Source organism: Haliotis rubra, unplaced genomic scaffold (genome assembly GCF_003918875.1).
Source record: "Haliotis rubra isolate DU_JTF1 unplaced genomic scaffold, ASM391887v1 Scf265, whole genome shotgun sequence".
NCBI lineage: Eukaryota > Metazoa > Mollusca > Gastropoda > Lepetellida > Haliotidae > Haliotis > Haliotis rubra.
This window is the reverse complement of record NW_025766725.1, coordinates 1,057,839-1,071,404: the sequence shown is the minus strand read 5'-3', so window position 1 is coordinate 1,071,404 and position 13,566 is coordinate 1,057,839. Positions and strand designations below refer to the sequence as shown.

Here is a 13,566-nt window from a genome sequence, read left to right as displayed (position 1 = left end):
TGCCGAACGCCAGGAAGGCTAACAACATGAACCATTAACGTATTGTGATATGAAGCGGAAGAGCTTCGAACAACCGACCATCGCTCTCTGGGCAGACACTCTATCCACTTGACCCCAGAGACTTGCGTACATTGAGTGAGTGAGTGATTTCAGTTTTACGCCGCTTTTAGCAATAGTCCAGCAATATCACGGTGGGGGACACCAGAAATGGGCTTCACATGTTGCACCCATGTGGGGAATCGAACCCAGGTCTTCGGCGTGACGAGCGAATGCTTTAACCACTAAACTACCCCACCGCCCCCTCGTACGTTGAAAGTTCCGGCGAACAGTATGTCTGTATGGGATTTTAATTCAGTTTGGTTACCTATAATCTAATGGAAAACTACTTCGCCTAAGTCCTTTAAATATTGACCGTGGTCCCTCGTACAGAGTACCAGCCCTGAGAGCGGAAGGCTATGGGTTCGATCCCAAACCGCGCCATTCCCCCAAGCTCCATACAGCGACAATGTGATTCCTAACGAATCTGTTTACAAGAGCTCAGCCGAGCCCTTCCGTCGTTCAGAGCGAACTAATACCGGCACGTCGATTTTCAAATTGACACATATTTTTATCACGCGTAACACAAATTCGATTTCGGATGAAATATGAGTTTGATATTTGCAAATACTTAATAGCTTTACCCACATTCTAAAGCAAGAACTCACAGTGTAAGAGCAAAAGAATCTCTCTCATATCAGTCATCTTTGAAGCGACGGCAGCTTCGATGAGATAAATCAGTCGACATGTTGCCACAAAAGCAGGATGCCTAGACCAGAGAGAGCTAGCATGCATCTTAATTGCTGCAGTCAATCTTGAACACCGGGTCTAGCTTAGTCGTGACAACTCCGGTGCAGGGACAGACGCTGCTTGTAAGCTCAACGGATACAACGGTGAAACACTTCAGAGGTCTTCACCAGACTTTTCCCGCGATATTATACCGGCTTTATGGACGTGGTTCGGTTAGCGAACCTAATCGAAGACGCCGAACGCCGAGTCGTCTTTTGTGAAACGCGCTATAGTGAAATGTCAATGCAAGAGGACTTCAGGGAGTTAATGACGTGACAGAAAAAGGCGGCATCATCTACGAGCATGTTGGAATAACATTCTGGCAATATCAAGGTAAGCGATTGATACTGTCTCGAATTTCTTTCAGCAGTTTTCCAGAATGGCTGTTTACGTATTTCGTTTGGCTGTATTTTGGTACATATTTTAACTACAAAGAAACAAAGCGATGTTTTTATGAAACTTTTAATGACATGATTGTTTGGTAGACGTGGATTTTGGTTGAGATGATGTTGGTTACAAGGATATAAAGATGTAAGAATTTTATATTTTTCTTGCAGCACGTAGGCAGGAATTGTTCCAATTGTAAAAAGTTAATTATTTGGTAAAAACGTCCAAATCGTCTTTACGTTAATTGTGTCGATGTTGAAGAATAGCTGCTTTCATTTCGCAAAGGAACGAGTTCTGGAGTACCTCAGTGCTTATAGTGTTCGCTCGTCACACTAAAACTCAAGTTTTATTCCCAAATGGATGCAAATTGTGAATCCCAGTTTTGTTGTCCTTCACTGTGTTGTTTCTGGATTATTTTTCAAACATCGTAAACCTTACTCACCGCTTGTGTGGTAAAGCATTGTCCTCAACCAATCACGTGAAATGTCAGACAATACAGTGGAATGCGTTTCCTGATTTTACACTCGTGAAAACCAATATTTCACCGCGACGTGTAAACGTTTGAGTCTGACCCATGCAAACATATGTATATTTCCCCCCGAGAAAAGTGGAGATAGTCAAACGCGCTTGAATGCTGTTCTTCCATACTAAAGTCCTTTGAATCCTCCCCTGGAATATAACTCTGTTTTATGAACTTTTCAAATACCATCCACATCATGTATCTAACGAAATATGCCTTTTATTGGTTTTCACATGACTTTCAGTACTCAAAGATATCTGCCCATCACACGCCGATGTGATAAATATGTTTCATCCTCGCAGTTTATTTGCACTTGAACAGGTGGGGTTTATGTCAGTTACCTCATACTAAGGACTGCACAGACACGCGCTGCTGACGTTTATTACATCACGTGCATTAGTTATGTAAAAAAAACAACGAAAATATTTAGTGCGGTGTATGACGTGATGAGACGGTATTCAGTACACGAGAACATTGACCCCAGGTGTTCGAGGGTTAGGAATGACCCCTGCTTTAGGGCGATCTGGGTCGGGCTCCGCGAATTGGCCCATTGTGTGTCATCGTACCATGAAACCGTCGATAGTTGCTCATGGAAAATGATGCTTTCAAACGTCTGTGGAATAGGCCTATATACAGCCTTAGAAGAATTCCTGCCAACAAACCTGATCTGGTTCTTTTTGATAAAACCAATGAATATATTTATATCATTGAATTTCTCATGCCCCTTGAGCCAGCTCAACCCATAACTGGAGCCCGTCAGGAACCTTTGCATAAGCAGAATACTCAAGTGGCAGCAGACCCAAAACTTCTGATGGACGTTCGCGTTAACCTCTCTCTGTTCCTGGAGCAAACATTTCCGGCGTAGAGCCATTTGGCCCCGAAATTTCTGACCCTCACTCTTCCTCTTCCTCAGTTGCAGATCTTTCCGAAAATCTTGTGTATATTCTGTTCAATTCTATTTGTGAGACAATATCGGATATACCTTTAGAAAACGGAGGCCAATCAAACAAACAAATGAATCTTTTCCCGAAATGAAATTAATTTATTGAATGACATTATTTCTATGAAACTTTCTGCCGACTGTTCATTACACGAAGTTAATTGTTGTGTCTATGCTGCCGCTCGAACCTTGGAGGAACTTCACACAGTTTCCAAAGAAAAAACATTTAATACTAAGAACAATACACCAAAGAAATACCGGTTTCAAGTAAAACTAACAGAAACTAGAAATAGATTTCCTGGATAGAGCTGTGCCTGAAGTTAAGATCATCAGGGAGTCCAATGTCAAAACGGCAAAAGGCAATTTGGAGAAAATTAAAACTGAAATACAAAACAACGAAAGAAAAGATATTTCTCCAGGTTTTCGATTCCCTAAAGGCCAAAATAAAGGTTTGGACAGATAGAAAGATAAAAAATGGGAGAAGAAAAATAAATTCATCAAACAGAATATACTTTTTAGAAATAATGAAAAGCACTTCTACAGGCAACTGAAAACAAACGGTGATGGTGAGCATGATAAACGGCCTCCCATGGATGGCAATGAAAGGTTCTGGAAATATTTGTGGTTTGTACCTTAGAAGAATTCCTGCCAACAAACCTGGGCCTCCTTTCACAAAGCACTGAGGTGATCGTAAGTCACGAAGGTAACCTTAGTGCAATGTTAAAGAATGGGAGTTAAGGTTAACCTTAGTAAAGGTTGCTGCGTGAAAGGAGACCCTGATCTTGTCCTTTTTGAAAAGCCAATGAATATATTTATATCATTGAATTTTCTGTCCCTTTTGACAGCAACGTGATTGGCAAGATTCAGGAAAAGCATGCTAAAAATGCGGACCTCGCCTTTGAAATGTCTCGCTTGCATCCCACGTACACTGTCGCCAGACTCCCCATTGTTCTCGGTGCCCTTGGTTTGGTACCTCCTGATCTCTTGGCGCAGATCAGGAGAGTGTACGGGTTCTCAACCGGGAGTACAGCCCTTCTGACACTCTGGGTAATGCAGAAGGCTGCAGTGTTGGGGAGTCTACATATTCTCCGGAAAGTTCTTGGTGGGTTCGACTAGGCAGCGTTTCCAGGGAGAAGTCCCATTCGCTGTCTGGGCTGCGTGTAGAGGGGGCAAGGGTCCTGAGCTGATGATGAGCCTTACCAGCCTGACTGTGCCAGGATCACCCGAACCCTCTCTGCTGCATTTTCATCTTAATCTGTAAAACATAATAATAATGATAATTGGCCACTTACATAGCGCTGAACTCAATATGATCACCCGGATAACCCAATCTGCCTGTGAGGCGCTAAAAGGTTAATATTCATCTAACTTATACCACCTGGTACCCGTTTTCTGCTGGGTGAACAAAGGCAATTTTGAACAAACTCACTTAAAGGTGAGACCACATATGCGTCGTTGTGGGACAGGACAGAAGTCCTAGAAACTCTCAGGGGTCAAGTTGCCAAACACTTTCACCCATCCAAGGACTCTCCGTGACCAGCGTTGCTTAATTTCACCTGATTTGTGACCTGCGCTCTATGCACAAGACCACACACCACCGCCACATGATATCGACCACTTGTTTGCATGGTCCAGACTCGATCATTTAGTCATTTAAAGGTGGCGGTGAAATATTGTTTTAGTGTCAATAAAAGCAGTAAATGCATTATCATGCCTCTGGATTGTGCCACATTTCGCGCGATTGGTTTACAGGTTAGTTTCGCCATACGGAAGTAATGTTTTGCGTCATCGTCAGTCAAATGCTTTCTTATTTATGCAGTTTGTTTGAATGGTGGCTACCGTTGACTGGAAGGGCATTATAACTCTTTTCGCGAAATCTGGTCTCATCATTGATTTTCAGGGATCCATTTATTTAATTTTCATCTCCATTTTTTCTTTCTGGCAATGGAGTGAGTTAATATTTAACGTCACATCGGCAATATCTCAGCCATATCGTGACGACTGGCAATGGAACCTGTTTGGGCAGATAATCAAGACACATTCTCTTGTGTTGCCGTTGTATATTGTATGTGTAACGTTGTTATTGTAATATTAACCCAGTATGAAAACACTGTGAAGTGCATGTCGACATGTTATATCCGTCACAACATAGCAGCATCAAACCTTTATGGAAAGATCAGCAAACAAAATATTTTAGAAACGGCTTTTATGAACCCGTTGAAAAATCTAAAAAGGTGAGCTTCATTACCACAGACAAGCAATACGCGCCGACTGATTGGGATCGGGGCTACAGATACACAGTGTCTGTGTCTGTGGTTGTGGCTGTCTGTGTCTGTGTCTAACTGTGTCTGTGGCTGTGTGTGAGGCTGTGGCTGAGGCTGTGGTAGACTAACGCTTAGTCTCTGAATATATATAATTTTTTGATAGTAACAAACAAGCCCATTTTTTCATATTGAAAAGGAGCCCTAGGGCTGTGACCACAGATTCCTGAACCTGGCTGAAATCTAGACTTGCTTTATTTAGGGCTTTAGCACTGCAGAGACGGTTTGGCAGTAGGGAAATTAATGTGGTTCAGGGACTGTGAGACAGACTATGTCTGTGGCTATGACTGTGGCTTTGATGTGTGCTGTTTCTGTGTTCTGTGACTGGCTGTGGCTGTGACGGTGTCTGTGGCTGTGTCTCTGTCGAGGTTCATGCTATTAGCCCCTGGTCGAGCCTGATCCAGACTCGATTATTAACAGCACGTCGTTCAAAAATGAAATATTTCTCTTCTTCTCGTAAAACCTCCTTCACTCAACCACTCACGAACTCATGGACATCCTTCACGTCTACCGCGAATATGTAATTGGTTCGCAAACCAGTGGTCAATGGTATGAATGCACGAACTCCTTTTGGAGCCTCTCGTGAGACAACACCGAAGAGTTGCGCCACGTGTTTGTTGACCACCTGTAAGTGGTCAACTAAACAGCTTGAGAATAGTTTCCACATGAAAAGTCTCGTTGGAAATATCGCTTGATCTCTCCAAAGCGATATTTCCCGTGGGCGCCAGTTTCGGATGATAGGAGCCAGTAATTCGATAAGTAAGGACAAAAGTTAAGAATATTTTACTTACAGGTTTTCATAATTAATTTCTGAAAACCAATGTGCCAGTGAGGCAAACTGAAAGCAGTTCCCGTGAAAAATGTTATTAATTATTAAATACAAATAGTGAAATAGCATTATTTCCCCTCTAATGAGATAAGGTAAACCAAGCTTAGACTAGCTCTATTAATAGTCAACTTCTTGATTGCAATGAATGCGACGTTTCGGTGTAGATACTAACACCGTTATCAAGCAAGTGAGTCAAATTATATGATGTACTTAATCACTGAATGCATAATTCATAAGTGAGTGAGTGAGTATGGTTTTACGCCGCTTTTAGCAATATTCCAGCAATAGCACGGCGGGGGACACCAGAAATGGGCTTCACACATTGTACCCATGTGGGGAATCGAACCCGGGTCTTCGGCGTGACGAGCGAACGCTTTAACCACTAGGCCCCCATAATTCATAAGGGGTGATAGGTAGCCTAGTGGTTAATGCGTTCGTTCGTCAAGCCCAGAGCCCAGGTTCGAGTCCCCACATTTCTGATACATATTTCCCTCCTCATGAAAGTGCTAAAATGTTTCTAAAAGCGACGTAAACGCTAATTCACCCACTCATAAATACATATATTTAAATGGCCACAACGACTGGTACAATGATGGGTTATAAACCAACAGACAGTTGAGTTTACTGCCCATCGATTGCTGTAGACTCAGTGTATTACAGAACACCTACAACCGGTAGAAAACACGATATCATCACCATCATTTAAAAAGATTCTCTAATGGCAGCAGTTACACGCACTTCCGTGTTTAAGTGCCAAATGAACGCCACCGCGCCGCCATTTAATAGTTTGTTTTATGTTTTTTACGATCGCAACACACGTGTAGGTTCAATTTGCTCTTGGAAGTCCGAGAACGGCTGCGTGTCTCCGATCTATTCCAAGTGCAGCAGACATGTTTAAAACCATAGGGTGTGTGGATACTAAACCGGGGCCTAGTTTATCGATTTTCTGAACCGAAGTGGGGGCCTGCCGTTCCAATTACTATGGGATCTCTAACCCGTCGTATGTTGTGAGTGAATATTGTTTTACGCTACGTTCACCCAAATAAACAATATCTTGTCAAGTCCAGACTCGATTTTTAAGAGACCGCAGCCATATAAGGGACCGTTCATAATTTATGGCTAGGGGGGTGATGATGATTTTATGGAGAAGCCCCCAACAATTTATGTACAAAATAAGTGCCCCCTTGCATGTCATGTACAAAGTCAATGACCCCCACCTCACCTTCCCATAATTTCTAAGCATAATTTTAAAATATTTTTATGTACAAAATTGCTGACCCCTAGTACATGTGTACAAAATGGATGACCCAGAACAGAACTGAATGGACCCCCCCCTAAAATCATCATCACACATCTCTCACCCCACCCCCTAGCCATAAATTATGACTGACTGAGTTTGGTTTTACGCCGCTTTTAGCAATATTCCAGCAACATCACGGCGGGGGACACCAGAAATGGGCTTCACACATTGTACCCATGTGGGGATTCGAACCCGGGTCTTCGGCGTGACGAGCCAACGCTTTAACCACTAGGCTACCCCACCGCCCCCCACAAATTATGAACGGTCCCTAACTGGAGTGTTGCTGAGCGCGGCGTTAAACAACACAACCAACCAACCAACTTATCCGTGATCACGTCTTTCACGAAGTTGTAAACATCCGAGAAATGCATCACTTAAAGATCACCTCACACATTTTACTGACACACCCTAATGTATAGCCTGTATCTGCCGATTGATGCAAACACTGTCACGCGACTATAAACGCTGATGCTTCCAGTCTTTGTTCAATGTAAGAATGTGTTATCAGAGATCTATGTCACTCATGTGGCTGTTTATTGGTTTCTGGAACTATCATCACTCAACTGTATCTCCTGGGCGCAAGGTCTGTAAGGGTAAACTTGTGTTTCCTCCTCGTCAAAGTGTTTATGCTCGAACATTTCGGTGTTATTTCAAAAACCTGCAGGAAGGAAATTTACTGAAACGTTTTATTATCGTTTTACACTTCTCGTACACAGTTTATGTAAAAACAGAAACCCTGTAGGGAATAAGTTTGGTTTTATGCCATTTTAATATTCCAGCTGCAGCAGTATGACGGAAATGGTATCCACACATTGCACCCATGTGGGGAATCGAACCCGAATCTTCGACTGACTGACTGGGTATTGTTTTACGCCGTTCTTAGCAATATTCCAGCAATATCACGGCGGGGGACACCAGAAATGGGCTTCACATATTGTACCCATGTGGGGAATCGAACCCGGGTCTTCGGCGTAGGAGCGAACGCTTTAACCACAAGGCTACCCAACCACCCCTGAATGTTAGAGATGACGGACGAACGCTTTAGCACTTGGCTAAGTAACGAGTTCAAGGTCTGCCAGGCCCTTTCATACTGCATTAGAATAAGTGTCTTGTGGACAACGAATAAACAATATTCAGAATTGTTTGTGATTAAAATGTTTATCCGATGTACATAAGGGAAGTGATGCAGTTACAAAGGTGTAAATGTCTGTAAACTTAATTTCTAGAGTGTGGATCAATTCCATTCATGAATGCGACATTGATGGCATACAGTTGATTAACTTGGTTGCTGTTGGTATATACGCCTGTTCACCCGAAGACCTTCCTCTACACAACACTTAGTCTCTGCATGTATATAATTTTGATGGAAACAAACAATTCCTTTTAAATTGAAAAGGAGACCCAGTGATATGGGAGATCCTGAAATGGAGGAAATCTAGACTTGCTTCATTTAGGGCTTTAGTATTGCAGAAGGGGAAGGGCAGAAAGAAAAATGATGCGGTTTAGGGGCTGTGAGACAGACCACAGGCAAACTGTAGCGCGGGTTGTGCAACAGAAACAAAATTACCAGTCTTCCTATATGCGAGCGAAGACTGGTCATTTTTCTCTCTGTTGCGCAGCCATATTTGCGCTACATTTTGCCTGTGGATAGACTGTCCTTCTCAAGCTCTGCGAGATTGGGTGCTTGGCCTCCAGCATTCTCCGCCCGAGAACATCTCACCGATGACCTGGGCCTAGATTTTCGAAGCTCTCTTAGCACTAAGATAGTCGTAGGTTAATGTTAATGTATGGCATTTACGACTATCTTGGCGCTAACAGAGCTTCGAAAATCTAGGCCCTGGTCCCCGTTCCTTAAAGCGCTCGTAACCCTAAGATGATCGTAACTCCCATACTTTAACATAGACTTACAACAGTCGTAGCACTAAGATGACCGTAACTCCCATACTTTAACATAGACTTACAACAGTCGTAGCACTAAGATGACCGTAACTCCCATGGCTTAACATAGACTTACAACAGTCGTAGCACTAAGATGATCGTAACTCCCATACTTTAACATAGACTTACGACAGTCGTAGCACTACGATGGCTTAAAGTCTTTGTGGAACAAGGCCCTGTTTGGGACATGGCAGGGAATTTAGCTGAGGCACTACAGAAACGTTTGATAACATATCACTGGTTTGTAAAATGTCCTTTCACAATAACCAAATGAGTTCGTGTGTCATGACACTACCAGCCCCATACGGCCGGACGGTGGGGTAGCCTAGTGGTTAAAGCGTTCGCTCGTCACGCCGAAGACCCGGGTTCGATTCCCCACATGGGTACAGTGTGTGAAGCCAATTTCTGGTGTCGTCCGACGTGATATTATTGGAATATTGCTACAAGCGGCGTTAAACTTAACTCACTCACTCACTCACCCATACGGCCGATCATGGTCAACATTTCATGTATTGCTTTACAGCTTGCCCCCTCGTCGCTAATAACATTTTCTGCTATTTTGGAATCCGTAATACCATTGGTGTTGCTTGGCCCAAACCAATTCATGGCATCAATGGTAAACTGTTAGGGCCACACCCTTCTCACGAAGTCCCGCTTTAAGTCTGAGTGCATAGTTTGGTATTTAACGATATATGTTGAGATACGCTTACCCAAAGTTTGGGCTGTTCATTGAGATACTGTCTTGGAGATATTTAAAAGTAGACCTTACATTGTGAGGACCTCTGTAGGGACATGTATACTGGATCTCGTATGCTCGTGCATCATGTACCTATGCTTGTCATAAGAGGCGACAAACGGGATCGGGTGGTCAGGCGTAGATCGATGCTCATGCTGTTGATCACTGGCTTGTCTGGTCCAGATTCGATTATTTACAGACCGCCGCTATATAGCTGGAATAGTGCTAAGTGCGGCTCACTTACACACTCGTGCATCATGTGATATTCAGCATAATATGAAATTTCATTGTGGTTAGATGTATCCTCCAGGTTCAACACCATGTTATTGGAGATGTCCACGTCCACGAGAGATACATTGAAAGCATTAGTTGCACTATTTATTGTCAGTTGTATAATGAGCGAATTGCAATTGGTGACAAGAAATAAGGGTCTTTTCTGTAAAGTGTCTCTCCCCATTAATCCATGAGTGGATATTTTGAGTCGATATTGGCATCAAGGTACGTATTGTCACTGACGGGGTTTTAGCACTGTATCCATTAGTTGTACATGCTTTAAAAGGCCCTGTGTATACTAATCCAACTGAGAAGAAGATTATGTTATGTCTTTCTGTAAAACCGATAATCCATCCAAACAGCTAATAATCACAAGTGTATATTTCAATAGAATGATATATCTTATCCATCCCCATCAAACGTTGAATATTGTGGTCAAAATCGGTCTATGTGTGAACTATATTTTTAAATTTTTTATTCAAGTCAAACGATTGCCCCAAACAAAATATTAATTCAGCTGCAGATATTAAACATCCAAAATATATCACCCTGAAATTAAGCCTCACAGTCCCACCACAATTAAAATGACACTTAGGTTTATTTAATACAAATTTAGATAAATGTATTCAAATTAGCAATTCCCGTCAAAATACGTTCACGGGCAGAATCGATTTAATATTCCAATCACTTCAAAGTGAAAACCTCTATCCACATCACCAAACAAGCCTAAATTGATGTTATTGAAGACACGAGATCCACAGGCAACACTCAATAACACGGCCGAGTTCCTCAGCAAGTGGTCTCCTGAAAGACAACGTTTAGCTCCAGAGTGACCCCCAGGCAATTTTCTCGCTCGGAGTGACATGAATCTCTGTGTGTGCACACATCACCTCACTTTTATAAAGAGGAATATCATACCGACTTGCTGGACGTTTAATCAGCGTTGTTTGGCTTTGTCTGGGACGGCCGTCTCCCTCTGACCACGCACGACATCACGGGTTAGTGCAGTTTTGTCTGGTAGGCTGTGAGCAGTAAGGTTGTACAGAAAAGTCAGCTTCCTGTTCTTTGGGCCCTTTGGATTTCGGGTGAGAAGACGTCACCGTCATGCATTCTTGTTTCTCAGGGATTCGGTTCAGAATAGGTCTCTTGTCCTTAATTTTGTCTATCTGTGGGAATATTTCTCAGAACAAACCCATGCATGTATGCATGACTCTGCGGGCTCCAGGTCAGAATATGTCCCCAACACTGATACCTGATTCCTTATTCAGGATCTGTGTCTTGCTTGCATTGTAATATAGCATGGGCCATGCACACAACGGTATGCACCCACTCACTCACTCACTCTGTGTTCGTTGATAGCATACATACCCTATTTGACTAAGATTGAAAGACAGTTTCAGTCAGACTACAAGTCATATGGCAAAGTACATAACATAAAAGTCAGTGAGTGAGTTTAGTTTGTCCCCGCTTGTAGCAATATTCTAGCAATATCACGGCGGGGAGCACCAGAAATGGGCTTCACATATTGTACCCATGTGGGGAATCGAACCCGGGTCTTCGGCGTGACGAGCGAACGCCTTAACCACTAGGCTACCCCACCGCCACTATAATATAAAGAGTACAGAAGCGGTAAAAGAGTATTTAATGATGGACATCTTATCGTTAAATCATATACAGACCGTTAGACATTATGTGTTATTGTATTGTTTGTGCATGACATTAATGAACTCAAAGTATCTTTATTTAGGTGTACATAACATTGTCGTTCCATATTAATGTTCTAATTTCATGAGATGGGCAGGTCAAGTGGTTAAAGGGTTCGCTCATCCGGCCAGAGGCCTGGATACTACTCACCACATGGGTGCAAAGTGTGAAGCCCATTTCTGGTGTCCTGAGTCGTGATGTTGCAGGAATAGCGACGTAAAACGAAACTCACACAGTCAGTTATATTTCATTTTATGTCCACAAAACTGACCAACCTGATAGCCATATCCATACTCCTTCAAAGGGGTGTGTTGGGGTAGCCTAGAGATTAAAGCGTTTGCTCGACACGCCGAAGACCCTGGTAGCCCAAAGGATTTCTTCAGTTGCTGCAAAAGTAATATTAAACGGTATATCAGATAAACTGTAGACCGTAGATCAGATTGTAGTACACGTCAAGGGTAGATAACTCTCAGCAGCAGTCAATCGGATCCAGTCGGTTTATTCCGTTATCCATGAATCTATTATGATTGGACAGACAGCCAGGTCACGTCGCTAAGAAAACAGACGGATTCAGTGGTACTTATGTTTGTAAGTATATGTTAAGATACAAAGCAAGGACAATCGTAAAAGTTCCAAATGCGGAAGGCACCCGTGAAGAGCCACCTCCTCGTGGTGGGTGCTGGGTAACGCTAAGTGCTCTTCAATCCCCCGTTGTGGACCTGGGGGTATATTTGGTCTCACCAACCCGTTTGCCGTGGGTTGCGCCCCTGTGTCGGTGGAGGACGGGAGTCTGGTGGTTGAGGGCACTGGGAGCCTGGAACCGTGTTCCTTTTGCCCAACACACCACTTCGCGCGGTAGAACTGGCCCTGTTCTATCAATCGGCTGGTCACGCCAAGCCCTGTGCGTGGTGACTATATTGCACATTATAATATTATCATTGGGTCTTGGATTTTTTGGATCTACAGTGTATAAAATGTTATTACTTTAAATTGCCTAGAGTCCTGTGCCAGAAGGCGGTGGATCATGGGCCAATCTGTTGATAATAGACCTCTGGAATCTGTGATTCTTAAGAATGGTGTCATGGGCCGAACCAGCCTGGCATTTATGCTTTTAGTTTTTCATAGCTTTTCAAGTCTTTATCTCTGGAGTATAACACCCCTGTATCCCTGGTGTCAGCATCTCGGAGATCCGGTGCTATATGACGCTGTCCTTGTTGATTTTCCGTGGTGGATGGGGAGCAGGGGTGCTGAACTTATTGACTATTATCATGGATCCCACTCCATCTGGTTCCTTGCGAAATGAAAAAATGCGCCGGTATGAAAATGTTGATGACTCTAACAAAACTGTTTCTGCCAATTTTGAATCATGGGCTCGTTTCCTTTTGATTGAGGCAACTGATTTTCTGCCCATAAAACTAAATCCTTTCGCTATATCGAATGCTGTTTCTGGAATTTGTTGAGATGTTAAAAGCGTCACCCGTCTCCGAAGTGGTTCACTTCTGGTGGAATGCGCACGGAGACGGCAATCTCTCAATCTTTTATCGATTAAAACATTTGCCAATATAGAGGCTGCTGTGTCCGTGCACAGAACTTTAAATTCCTGTCGTGGTATCATTCGCGACAGAGCTCGCTGTCTATTTGACATGCCCGAGTAGGACATTGCCGCAGAGCTTCACGATCAGGGTGTGACAGCAGTTAAACGTTTCACTATCAGGAAAGAAGGTACCACTATAAAAACAAACACTTATCTCTTGACGTTTGCTCGTGCTTCACTGCCGCAGTCAATTAAAGCA

General features: G+C 43.1%; 1 protein-coding gene across 1 annotated transcript in view; it reads left to right on the top strand.

Moving 5' to 3' along the window:
* The first annotated feature begins 825 nt into the window (after positions 1-825).
* Positions 826-13,566, top strand: part of LOC124280347 (endothelin-converting enzyme 2-like) — a 61,217-nt gene continuing 48,476 nt past the window's right edge. The window contains exon 1 of the mRNA XM_046716252.1: positions 826-1,158. The gene's annotated coding sequence lies outside the window, so the exon portion shown is untranslated. The remainder of the gene's footprint in view (positions 1,159-13,566) is intronic.